Below are 14,551 nucleotides of genomic sequence, written 5' to 3' on the forward strand. Positions count from 1 at the left end.
CTCCTGGAGGGGGAGACGCGGGAAGCGAGAGAAGAGCTAGGGGAATATGTGACGGAGAGTGAGGATATACGACAGAGTTAGTGGATTGTTTGGCGTGGTTATGGCCAACAGTAACCTGTGATCTGTATAATAAACTCCCGGATAAAGGACAAACCAAGCCTCCCTGTGTTCCTGTAGCGAGACGCTACAATATGTAGGCCTACATGTCTACAGTATAGCAACCAATACATGTTTTAAATACATAAACATTCAAATGTGAAAGACACCCCCAATGAATATTTAAAACTTACACAAAATCAGATTCTTGTAAAAATTAGTGTACATGCATTGTTCCATCTGTCAAGCTAAGATACATATTTAGCTCTTAGCTTGACATGCTCGTCCAGTTAGCATGTATGCTAACTGGACACGCTCGCTCAGTTAGCATACATACATATATATATATATATATATATTATTTATGTATTCCATTCCTTTAAATTGAATATTTAAAATACAAATTAGCTAACTAAAGACAATTACACTGTGCTAAACAGCCAAATGGACAAACAACCGAGAACCTAAATAGTATGTTATTATATCTAAAATCACAAGACGTTAATTACCTGTACTTGGTGCGCCATATTGTCTGTTGTCTGTTCTCTGTAAACCTCCCGTCTCATTAAATATCCTTGCGTCAGCGTCTCACGTGTTGGGCGCGCTCTCTGACCATATTTGGAAGTACAACTTCCTACAACTTCCTACAGGTTCAACCTCCACTGGTCGCAGCCGCAGCTGGACCCTTCTCACTAGGCTTGTTTGAGACAAGTGAGACCTGCGCAGACCTGCGCAATTGCGATCAACGTCTTGCTAGTGCGTTGCATGATGGTTAGTCATTTTGTCCGACTTGCTCAGGAGGCTCGCCTACATGAGACGTTGAAATCTCGCGGGACAAAGACGCCCGCAGACTTGAGAGCGAGGCGCGGCGAGGCGGCGCAGTTTCTCTCCACGGGCTGCGGAAGCGAAATGCTTGATGGGAAACGACTCGCTGGTATCTCGAGCTGAGCGCTCATTGGTGGTTTTTACCCCGTGCTGGTGATGAAACTCTCCATTGGCTCGGCAAAAGTGTGTCAGTTTTACGTCGCCACTTCCATTCACATTTTTCATCATTGTTCCACAATGTTTATCATCATTAAATTAATATCTATATATTTTATACTATACTTGCACTGCTTACCGTTGTCATACTTTATATATCTTAGCATATTCATACAACACACTGTTCTAGGCTAGGCTACTGTGTATATAGTGTATTCATACCCCTCACTGTTTTTTCATCATTCAATTCATTCTATATTTTATTCTGTAGATTGTGTACATTACTTTTCACTTTACTGCTTTATGCACTCCTGGTTAGAAGCTAAACTGCATTTTGTTGTCTCAGTACCTGTAATCTGTGCAATAACAATAAAGTTGAATCTAATCTTGAGCAGGAACAAATGTATTTATTTAGTACATATCTGACATTAACAATTAAACACATTTGTGCATTCTTTATAAATGCAAACCGAGTCAAGCCGACTCCGGAGGTGGCGGTATGCACCTTAAAGTTGTTTGCAATCCGCCAAAAAACCGAGAGAAGAAGAAGAAGAGGAAGAAGCCGACTCCGAGCTGTCCGACTTCAGGCGAGCTTTTTGAGACCTCCCCTGGCTGCGATCGGCTATTCTCGTCTACTTTCGAGGCGAGCCGCAGCTCGTCTCAAACAAGCCTCTTATTTCAAGCATACTACGTCATCGAGTGCCGCCGAAGTACTGTTCCAATCTCCAGCATACTTGGAAATACTCCGTTTGGAGAAATATCGAGGCTGCACATGAGTAGACTCCGCGGTCTTAAAATCCCCACAATGCTTTGCGCACGGACCAATTTCCCCAAATCTGTGACGGAAAATGTAAGGCGGGGCCTCTCATATGACGCACACCTGCACACTTGCTAGCCTGTTCCACTCTTTGTTTTCCGAATGCCAGGAAGTATTCTTGCCTCGCTTCTGAAGCAAGATGTTCGGCAGACATGTGCTACCAAGCAAGTGTACTCGCGATTGAGAAACACCTACGGCAACTCTACTAGGACACTTGACACAGTGGCCGTGTCTCAATTCAGGGGCTGCACCCTTCGGAGTACGCAGCCTACGCGGTCCACGGAGGACCCAGCCCATAGACCGGGTAGGTTGGACCGAGCGGCCTACGAAATGAGACGGTCTAGCCTACGGAGCGATTCGTATTTACGTCACGTGATACGCGCTGTTCGGTTGCGTTGCTCCAGCAGCTTGCTAGCAAATTAGCTTACAAGCTAACTCAGCTGAAAAGGATCCAGAAACTTTACTTTTACTTTTACATTTTTTGGAGATCACCGTCGGCGATGAATTAAAGAGGACCATGGCCAGGTAAATAAGATGAAGCTGTTCCTTTAGCCCCCAGTAATGTTACATTAGTAAGTTAACAAGTAAATTATATATAGCTGATTTAATTTAATCATATTATTTCATATTTAAAATAAGTCTTAATTTTTCTGTACTAATAAAACAATATGTTTTTTAAATGAACAAAAGTATGTTGTATAGATTGATTGATTGATTCTTAACTATATTAGTGTTCTAATCTTAATAGCTGTGATCATAACAGTTTATATTCTCCTTCTTCCCCTAAACCTGCCCAGATGATGTCCCACTGACCCCAGGTCAGCACCTCCAGGTCCAGCAGCACCGTGACCCCCCCCCCCATCTGCTGAAATACACAATTAAACATTTTCTATGACCTATTTTTTGTATTAATAAAATTAAACTGAAGACAGTTTTATGACCTATTATTCCACTGCTTATGTACACATGTTGGAAATAATGGTTAAAACCTCAGTAAATGAAATAAACAATGTGTTTAACAATTACAATTTAATATTGTATTTTCATCTTATCACAAAGTAGAGGTAAGAATATATCCATCCTCTCTCTGCAGCTTCATGTCTTCTATTATTATAACTTTCATCATTGAGACAGAGGAAATCAATCATGTTATTTACATCATCAGCAGTAAAACATATCAGCAAAAGTGTGTTTATGGAGTTGTTTATTTGTATTATATGTGCAGCAAGTATATAGAAGCAGTTGTTTGGGGAATCAGACAGACTCAAGCTATAATCGTTACATATCTATTAAAAGAAAGGACACATACAAAATCAAATTCTGAAACTAAGACACAAGTCTGTAGGACGGCAGTAAGCAGAGGTCTGGGTGGAGGATGTTCCTGATCGCCGTTTTGCTTTCTTCAGCACCACGGGGTGTCCAGGTGGATGGCAGCTCTGTCCTGATGATCCGCTGTGCACTTTTCAGATTAGGGGTCCTTCTCCAGCAGATCCATTTTTCCAGAATTGTACTAATTACAGAGAAAAACAAGAGAAAAAGAAAAGAGTGAATTAATCATATTAAACACAGGGTTGCAGAAGTATTATTGCAAAAATTTAACTCTAAGCATTTCAGACAAACAATCCCTAAAGGATCATTTAAAATTATGTACTGTTCTGGCTTTTAAAAAACTAAAGAGATGAAATGACAGTCACACGTGCATCCCTTTGACAGCACGGCACAAACTAACATCAAGCAAAAGGCTGCTGTCTATTTGTGATTGTGTTATTATTATGGGATTAGGATACATTAAATACACTTTAACCTAAATAAAAGATGGTCAAATCTGGTGCAAATATTTAAAATAGGCTTTTCTTTTAGCCCTACCTCAAAGCAGCATGAGCTGAACACAAAGGTTGTAATGTTGTCCCAAAGTTTAATAAACAGTAAAACATTGCAACATGTCAGAGAAATAAATAAAGCTAACAGCAGCTACACGTCAGGGTAGCATTTTATAAATCCCACCGTACTGTAGGCTATACCGGTCTAAATGTTTTCACTTTGGTCTATTTATGTAATATAAAGTATAACTTATCTATAACAGAGCCAAGATCTCTGTATGACTTTAGTAAACTTCTGAATTGAATTAAAAATAAGTGTAAACAACAGTGCAGTACGTCCAGCTAGCTAGTTAGCGTCACATATTTATCCGTATTATTTACGAAAATGTACGTTTTAATGCCCCTTGGGTTTGACGTGTGTGACGTTAGTTAATTTAAAGTAAGTTAAAACCCAATACTCACATTTATTAGTGATTCCTCCGCTTGCTGCTGCTTTTAAATCCACTCTGCTGGGGAGACCGGAAGCCATTTCATTTGAAAAAAACTCACTCTTCCCTGCGCGCATTGCACCCTGGGATATGGTAGGCCGCGAAGTGTACATCAAGGTTGCGGTCGAATAGTCCATTTAGCCAGAGTTGGTAACGCGTTACTGTAATAATATTACTTTTGTCGGTAACGGAGTAGTGTAACGCGTTACATTTATAATTCAGTAATCACACTACAGTTACTAACATTGCCCCGACACGCGTTACTTCGTTACTTTTATAAAATCAGTCATAATCACACTGACAGACAAGAGGGGTTTCCGCCGCAGGTTTATATGTACGTAATCTGCGCGACTTGCGCGTCCACATCTCCGCGTGCAGTGCTGCATAAACATGGCAGAGTCAGCGATAACTTTCGAGGGGTGGAGGTATGCCCATTATTTTGAGTTCGTCCGAAGAATAGACAGGAATGTGACGGTGAGGTGCAAACTGTGTCCAGGCCAGAAGCTGTTATACACTGCCGCAAACACCACGTCAAACCTCAACAAACACCTGCAAAGAACACATGCTAAGGTGAAGCTAATAGCTAAGGACCGGACCCCCGAACCCAGAGTGAGGATGTTGTGAGTGCGCCGCCGACGACTCTGAAGCGGCACAAATTAGAATTTGGAGGACCGGTAACCAAAGCAGAGATGGACAGGCTTGTAGCATCCTTCATAGTAGAGGTAATGTTGCCCATTTGCACAGTGGAATCACCATCGCATCGTTCAGAGATATACTGCGCAAAATACAGATAGCAGGAGACAGAGGACAGCCATAGTCAGAGCTATCTGGATCAGTCTTATGGAAACTGAACTAAAGAGAACATTTGAAACTTTAGCAGTCTGCGTGATCTGCCTGTAGGGAGGGGCGGGCCGGCCCTGCGAGTAAAGTAACGAGTAAAGTAACGAGTTACTCTCTACATAAAGTAACGAAGTAGTGTAATATATTACTTTTTTTTAAAGTAATATGTAATATATTACTTTTTTTTAGTAACGACCCCATCTCTGCATTTAGCTTAGGAACCTTCCTAACGGAGTGAAATGACCCGGAAGTCCCTCAGTGGCAGCCATGATAAGTGCCGTTCGAATTCTCTAAATTAAAAGGAAAGGAGGTTTCAAACTTCCTTTATAACCTCCTTTAGCTTAGGAACCACTGGACCTCCCTAACCGAAAGGAGAGGAGAAAATGCTGCCCCACAATGCCTTGCGGCCGCGGCATTTGCCGTCACACAACAGTCGGCCGTTCACGGAAACAACCGATTATGAACGAGAAATTGTTACGATATCCGATAGGACCCAAACGCAGGACACGGCAGAGTGTTGGAAAAAGGTTTATTGTGAGGTGGAGGAGCGTGGAGAGTAATCCTGTAGGAATGAAGACTGGTGAGCGTGGAGAGTAATCCGGTTGGAATGATGACTGGTGGCTGCAGGTGATGGTAACAAGGCGGCTGGAGAGTGATCCACTGGGGTTTAAACAACGATCTGGCGCTGACATGTTGTGGAGCCTCCGTTGATATACCATTAGTAAATGGCTGAATGGGAATCAGGTGTGTAAAGCTGATTGCAGCAGGTGGAGATTTGCAGCAGGTGGAGATTGAGCCGGGAGCCAGGAGTGACAGCCACCACGCCCACACAGACAGGGAAAGGGAACACACACTCACAAGGGAGGTGGCTGAAGAGTAGAGCCACCACAGTACCCCCCCCTTAAGGGACGCCTCCAGGCGGTCTACCAGGTCTACCAGGTCTACCAGGGTTATCCCGGTGGAAGTCCCGAACCAGGGACGCGCCCACGATGTTTCGCCGGGGAACCCAAGACCTCTCCTCTGGACCATAGCCCTCCCAATCCACAAGATATTGGAATCCCCTTCCACGGCCACGAACGTCCAACAATCGCCTGACGGTGTAGGTTGGGTGATCATTGATGATGCGGGGGGGTGGGGGAACACTCACTGGAGGAGACAAGGGGCTGCTGGCAACAGGTTTCAACAGAGAAACATGAAATGTCGGATGAACCTTCATGTGTGGGGGAAGCTTGAGTTTTACTGCAGATGGGTTGATAACTGAGTCGATGATGAAGGGGCCGACATAACGTGGCGTGAGTTTCTTCGACTCTGTCTTGAGTGGGAGATCTTTGGAGGAAAGCCAAACACTCTGACCTGGTAAGTAGTTGGGAGCCGGGGTCCTGTGGCGGTCTGCGATGAGGCAGTTGCGGGCAGCGGAGCGGAGCAGGGCGGCTCGGGTGTCCCTCCACACCTTATGACAGCGACGAAGGTGGGTCTGAACGGAAGGAACAGCAACCTCCTCTTCCTGGGATGGAAACAGGGGTGGTTGGAAACCCATGGCACAATGAAAGGGTGAAATACCTGTGGCTGCATTTGACAGGGAGTTGTGGGCATATTCGATCCATGGCAGATGTGGGCACCATGACGAAGGGTTCCTGAAAGCCACACAGCGAAGAGCCGCCCCCAGATCCTGGTTGGCCCGTTCCGTTTGCCCGTTCGTCTGAGGATGATATCCAGATGACAGGCTCACTGATGCTCCCAGAGCCTGACAGAAGGCTTTCCAAACGTGGGAAATGAACTGGGGACCCCGGTCAGAGACGATGTCGGTGGGAATCCCATGGAGTCGAACAACATGATTGACCAGAAGATCTGCAGTCTCTCGGGCTGTGGGAAGCTTGGGAAGAGCAACAAAGTGTACCATCTTGGAAAATCTGTCCACAATAGTTAGGATGATGGTATTTCCTTGTGACAGTGGAAGTCCAGTGACAAAATCCAAGGCCACATGCGACCAAGGACGCCTAGGTACCGGCAGCGGGCGAAGCAGGCCAGAGGGAGATTGGTGGGAGGACTTGGCGCGGGCACATACTGTACAGGCAGCAACAAAGGCCCTGGTGTCTTGAGCCATGGAAGGCCACCAGAACCGTTGTTTTAGAATAAACAGTGTGCGATGGACACCAGGATGACAGGAGAGACGGGAGGCGTGTGCCCACTGCAGGACCTTGGAGCGAACAGGGGTAGGCACAAAAAGACTATTAGCTGGGCAGTTACCTGGGTTAGGTTGCGCCCGCTGAGCCTCCTTAACCAATGACTCAATCTCCCAGGTAACAGCCGCCACCACGCAGGAGGCAGGCAGGATAGTGTCTGGATTGGCAGCTGGTCCTTCGGAAGCGAACTGGCGAGAGAGAGCGTCCGGCTTGAGGTTCCGTGACCCTGGACGGTAGGTAAGGGTGAATGAGAAGCGGCCGAAATACAGGGCCCATCGAGCCCGACGAGAGTTAAGGCGCTTGGCAGATTGGATGTACGCCAAGTTTTTGTGGTCTGTCCATACAATAAAAGGGAGCTCGGCTCCCTCCAGCCAGTGCCTCCACTCCTCTAGGGCAAGTTTAACAGCCAGCAGCTCTCTGTTACCCACGTCATAGTTCTTCTCAGCTGGAGTGAGGCGGCGAGAGAAAAATGCACAAGGATGTAATTTTTGGTCTCGTTCCGAGCGCTGGGAAAGAACTGCCCCTACCCCGGTGTTGGAGGCATCGACCTCCACCACAAACTGGCGAGAGGAATCAGGGTGGATGAGCACAGGGGCAGTGGTGAAAAGTCTCTTTAGCTCCGAGAAGGCTGCATCGCACTCTGGGGTCCAGAAAAAACCAGTTGTAGGGGAAGTGAGTCTGGTTAAAGGGCCCGCCACTCTGCTGTAGTCTCTGATGAAGCGCCGATAAAAATTGGCGAAACCAAGAAACTGTTGAAGCAGTTTAACTGAGGTTGGTTTGGGCCACCCCGCCACCGCTTGGATCTTCTCAGGGTCGGTCCTAATCTTTCCTTCCTCAACGATGTAGCCCAGGAATGAGACTGTGTTGACATGGAATTCACATTTCTCCGCCTTCACAAAGAGTCTGTTTTCAAGGAGTCTCTGCAGCACCTGCCTGACATGGATAATGTGCTCCTCCTTGTTACGGGAGAAAATGAGAATGTCATCCAAGTAGACAAAGACTGACCGGTTGAGGAGGTCACGGAGCACATCGTTCACCATTGACTGAAAAACTGCTGGGGCATTCGTCAGTCCAAAAGGCATCACCAGATACTCAAAGTGACCGAGTGGTGTGTTAAAGGCAGTCTTCCACTCGTCCCCTTCACGGATTCTGACGAGGTGGTAGGCATTGCGGAGGTCCAGTTTGGAAAAGATGGTGGCTTCCTGGAGGGGTTCAAAGGCGGAGTTAATGAGGGGTAATGGATATTTGTTTTTTATAGTGATGGCATTGAGACCCCTGTAATCAATGCAGGGCCGCAGTGAGCGGTCCTTCTTGGACACGAAGAAGAACCCAGCACCGACCGGGGAGGAGGATGGGCGGATGACACCAGCAGCCAGGGAGTCATGGATGTAACTCTCCATGGATTTTCTCTCAGGGCGAGACAGGTTGAACAGACGTGAGGAAGGCAGAGGGGCCCCGGGAAGGAGGTCAATGGGACAGTCGTAGGGTCGATGAGGAGGAAGAGAAAGAGCTCGCTGTTTACTGAACACCTCTCCTAGGCTATGATATTCCATGGGGACAGATAACAGGTCAGGCGGCTCGATCTTGGGTGGTGGAGCGGCGGTCTCTGCTGGCGGCAGGGCAGACTGCAGGCATGAGGATAAACAAAAACAACTCCAACTAATGATTTTGCCAGTTATCCAATCAATCTGGGGGTTGTGTGTTCTTAACCAGGGATGACCCAACACTATGGGAGCATGAGGTGAGGAAATAAGGTGAAACTGAATAAACTCACGATGGTTTCCAGACAGAATGAGGTTTACTGGCTTGGTGCGGTGAGTGACTTGGGCCAGGAATTGTCCATTTAGAGCATTGGCATTAAGAGGTGAATCTAACACTTCGCAGGGAATTCCTGCCTGAGCTGCAATGTCAATGTCCAAAAAATTCTCGTCCGCCCCCGAGTCCACTAAGGCGAGCAGGGGTAGTGACTGTTGGTTGCAGCAAAGAACGGCTTCTAGCTGCGTTCTGGGTCGGGGGTTGAGAGAGGAGGAAGGGCTCGCCAGAATCCCCACAGCTACTGACGAGCCTGACCTTTTGGCAGATTAGGACAGGAGGAAACTAGATGACTGGTTTGGCTGCAATAAACACATTCCCCAGCCTGGATCCTTCTAGCCCGCTCAGATGGTGAGAGGCGGGCCCTTCCCACTTGCATGGGCTCATGGGTGAAACCGAGAAAGGAGTCGGAAAGGATCTGGAGATTGGGGCAGTGGCAGTGCCAATTCGGGGATCAAGTGAGGAGTAGCTGGGATTGGGGTGACGGCTATTCCTATCCCTGCGTCTGAGGCGATTATCAATCTTGATAGCTGTGGCAATTAAATTATCCAAGCTAACTGGATCATCCCTAGCAGCTAGCTCGTCTTTAATTGCTTCGTTCAGCCCTTGAAGAAAAACATCTTGCAATGACTCGTTATTCCAGCCTGAGTCAGCAGCAACTGTTCTAAACTCAACTGAAAATTCGGCTACACTACGGGAGCCCTGCCGGAGAGAAAGAAGGCGCCTAGAAGCGTCCCTCCCCCGTACCGGGTGATCAAAAACTTTTTTCATTTCGGAAATGAAAGTATCAAATGATAAGCAAATGTGTGGCTGGCTCTCCCTAACGGCTGTAGCCCAATCTAGAGCACTCCCCCTCAACAGACTCATTACATATGCTACCCTAGCCCCATCTGTATGATAAGTACTAGGCTGCTGCTCAAAAACTAACGAACACTGGAACAAAAAGGCTCTACAAATACCCAAATCTCCAGCGTATCGCTCCGGTGTAGGAATAACAGCCTCTCGTAGCTGATGGAGAGGTGCGGCAGGAGCGGGGGGAGGAGCTGTCGGCTGTGCAGCGGGCTGCGGGGGAGAAAACTGTGAGGTGAGCAGTTCCACTTGTGTGCCGATCCTTTGCACGTTAGCGGAGAGGTTCCGGAGAGTCTCCACAACCTCACGGAGAACCACGTCGTGATGCCCCACAAGAGCACCTTGATTGGCCAGGGCTTGGCTGAGTTCGTCCGCAGTCTTGGACTGGTGGCCTGTGTCCGCTGAGTCCATACTGGCCAGATCGTTCTGTTACGATAGGACCCAAACGCAGGACACGGCAGAGTGTTGGAAAAAGGTTTATTGTGAGGTGGAGGAGCGTGGAGAGTAATCCTGTAGGAATGAAGACTGGTGAGCGTGGAGAGTAATCCGGTTGGAATGATGACTGGTGGCTGCAGGTGATGGTAACAAGGCGGCTGGAGAGTGATCCACTGGGGTTTAAACAACGATCTGGCGCTGACATGTTGTGGAGCCTCCGCTGATATACCATTAGTAAATGGCTGAATGGGAATCAGGTGTGTAAAGCTGATTGCAGCAGGTGGAGATTTGCAGCAGGTGGAGATTGAGCCGGGAGCCAGGAGTGACAGCCACCACGCCCACACAGACAGGGAAAGGGAACACACACTCACAAGGGAGGTGGCTGAAGAGTAGAGCCACCACAGAAATGATATCATGAAAGTTACGGTGCTTATTAAGCATTTTAAAACGTATGTGGTAAGTTGCCAAAGTGCTTTGTTTTGAACGTTCATCAGTATTATAATCAAAAAGAGAAATATGAACGTTAGTTTTTACTGAAATGATCAAATAAAGTCAACATTTCACAGTCTTTACTGAGCTGTGTGGGGTTTGTTCAACTTTTAAAAGATGTTTGAATGGTGATATACATAGTGATAGATGTTAAGGACTAACGTTTATAATAAATACATTTGTATTGATTTTAAGATCTTTTCATACAATCATACGTATTGGGATCATTTGTATTAATGTGGACCGGAGGGAGAGGGTGACGAGCATAAGTTTCACTTTCCTTTTTTATTTCAATTCCAACTTTGGTCATGAAGAATATGTCTCTCTGTTGTCCCCGTTCATAAAGCATAAAACAACAGCATCAGAGCACGGTGCAGAGTCTCTAGATGAGTTTACAGTAGTCCCTCGTTCTTATTAAACATCCATGTTGTAGTCCGCTGTATAGAAAACTGTAGTTTCCATAGTTTCCCCACAGCAGCAGGCGCACATTTATGACCTCCGCTGGCGCATCATAAACACGTCGGATAGTGAAAGTGCAGTCGGATTCTCTAAAGTACCGCAGTCTCTTCTCCTAAATCCTTTTGAATTCTCCTATCGACTATTCCTTAACCCCATGACGTTTCACTCCGAGGTCAAGGAATCAGAGGTGGGACCAAGTCATTGTTTTGCAAGTCCGAGTCAAGTCTCAAGTCTTTGCGCTCAAGTCCGAGTCAAGTCTCAAGTCTTTGCGCTCAAGTCCGAGTCAAGTCTCAAGTCAGGATGGGAAAGTTCAAGTCAAGTCCAAGTCCTAAACTTTGACAAAACGAGTCTTAAACAAGTCCTTATGTGCTTTTCAACAAATGTAATGACATCGATCAACAGAATAATACTTAATGATCAAACTGCTCTTTATTAGTCACATTAATAATTTAATAATCAATTTTCTCTCTGCTGGTAAAGTAACGTGTTTTTCTTCTATTGTAAGAGGGATCAGTAAGGTAAGGCTACCGTGACGGTTTGATTCAGAAGGAGTTTAATGTACAAGATCCCTGATGTTAAGGTAACCAGAATGTTTATTTCCACTGTGTACAGCATGTTATAAGGGACCCACGATCTATCTTTATGCAAGGGATAATGTGCAGCGAGGCGTCTCTATGGGGAAAAGAACACCTGAATCTAGATCCCTCTGCAGGTGGTACTTTAAGTATATTTTGATGCTAATACTTTTGTACTTTTACTTGTAACATTTTGAATGCAGGATCTTTTATTGTAACCGAGTATTCCTACACTCTGGCACTGTTACTCAAGTACAAGATCTGAACTTCTCCCACCTCTGGCAATAAATCCTGAGTGGTTACCAAAAAAAAAACCCTGCTCTGAAGGTTATTTTCATTTTACAAATCCTGCACTCAGCTTTGCTTTCTCCAATATCATTGAAATGCAGCCAGATGCTGCTTCTTTTTTTGGTTTTCGCAAATGTCTTGACTTTTTCCGACGCGCTTGCATTTAAATCGGGCTCCCCGTCTCCCCGTCGCTCTGTGTAGCTGGCCTGTACCACTACACCTGCTGTCTTTGGAGCGTCTGCCCCCCACCCTTCTTTCACATAATGGTATGATCCTAGTGTGTCCTCGCATATGATTGGCCGCATGGTGGCTCAGCAAAATAAAGTCCCGCCCCTGCCTGCATGGATTCTCAGCAAGAGTTGCAGCGGCTGAAGATTCTGCTCTCCCCGACGGGAGTCTGCTCTTCTAGCGGCATCTCGCGATCGGCGTGTTGGAGACCCCTGAATTAAATTATCAAGTCACCTCAAGTCAGAAGGCTCAAGTCCAAGTCAAGTCCCGAGTCATTGGTGTTCAAGTCCAAGTCGAGTCGCAAGTGTGATTTTGTCAAGTCGAGTCCAAAGTCATCAAATTGGTGACTCGAGTCTGACTCGAGTCCAAGTCATGTGACTCGAGTCCACACCTCTGCAAGGAATAGACGATAGGGTTAGAATTTAGGAGCTGTTTTTTTGGAGTATTCGACCGCAACCCAGATGTATCCTTCAAATTGGGGAAAAGAAGGCTGCATTCGTGGGCCGCATTCGGAGGAGTCTCGTCTTTTTTTTTAATTGGGACAGCCTTCTTTCGGCGGAAGTGACGTATGCGGTCTACGAATGCACCCTTCGAAGGATGAAACCCCTGAATTGAGACACGGCCACTGGCTTTTGGCAAAGCAGAAAAAGAACCGAGAGAGATTATTGTTATTACAACGTGACTTCACTATTATTTAACAACTCTTTTTATTGGGTTCTTTTATTTGGGGTTAAATACATTGTCAGAATAAGTGAGACATGGATTTAACTTCTGTTAGACAGCTATCATACTGAATAAATATTTACTGTGAATGCATGCAAAAATGTATGGCATAGAGCTGTCTAACAGAAGTTAATTGATTGATTTGAAACTCATATGGAGCATTTTATAAATTATCAATATCAAAAGTGACCACCAGGCTCACTGGATTATTATTTGAATTTAGAAACGTCTAAACACTGACTAGAATTATAACACAAACGTTACAATAATGGCTATTAAAGTCCCTTCATTTTAATTTGTATAGGAAAAGCTGATCGTACAAACTTCTGCAAACTTGTCAACCGTCTATTCCGTCAAGTACTTCCGGTCTCTCACTGTGCTCTTGGTAAAGTCTCCTGTATGCTGCCACCTACAGGTCAGGAAACCAAAAATCCTCATTTAGCGTCAGGAAAAGCTTAACAATAGAGTGGCAAAGTCACGCCCATCTACTTCCGCCCCATGGGACCTTATTTCGGAAAAATAATGTATTGAAGTCAATGGAGAGAGAAAACTTATCTTTCGATCCCGTTTGAATTGTGCCATGAATTACACATATGATGTTTGTCAATCTTAAAAAATCATTTCCATGTCAAAAAAGTCACAGTTTGTCGTAAAACTGTTGAAATATAAGACTATGAAAAATACGCAACTAGAAAGACTACAAATCCCAGAGTCGCGTAAGTGATGTCACAATTGTTTTCCTCCACTAAGAGATAGCTAAGATCAGCGCCATATAGATATAATCTATCTATATGGCGCTGGCTAACCTGTTAAGCCCGAGAGACCCCGGTACCGTGGCACTGCCGCAACATCTTGCAGGAAACAGTGTATGAGGGCATGTTCATTTAATAAACTATGAATGTTTTATATCCATGTAACGGGAAGAAACTCAGCTAACTGATCTTTTTAATTTTTTTTTCCAAAAAAAAACCCACAATGCTAACACTCAGCCTCTGAATTAGCCACGAGCGGAAAAAATGTAACCTATCTCTGCAACTAAACTCACAATAACTCCCTTATTACTTATCCTAGATACACAGCCAACCACTCGTTTTGGGTGTCCTGGAGACACAGAATCGTTTGGTGCCCACCACAACACTCAGTGATAAACATTTGCGACGCTATAAACGAAAGCGTACATCATAACATGTGGAGCTAGGTAGCTAGAAACGCTAACATGGCTTACCTTGGTCAAAACTGGTCTTCAATGGCATTAAAACGATAAAAAAACGATGCTGCAGTTAATCCATAGGTTAATACAATGTGTCTGTGTACTCTTTGAAATTATTTCTGATAATCCATAAGCAATAAAACTGCTTTTTCGTTTCCAAATGTCAGAGGGAGAGATCGGTCCACTCTGCTGCACATTTACATGCGCGCAGCCCCCACCTTTGCTCTTCACAACGTGTGTGTGTGTGGGGGCCTCCCC

Source organism: Trematomus bernacchii, unplaced genomic scaffold (assembly GCF_902827165.1).
Source record: "Trematomus bernacchii unplaced genomic scaffold, fTreBer1.1, whole genome shotgun sequence".
Taxonomy (NCBI): domain Eukaryota; kingdom Metazoa; phylum Chordata; class Actinopteri; order Perciformes; family Nototheniidae; genus Trematomus; species Trematomus bernacchii.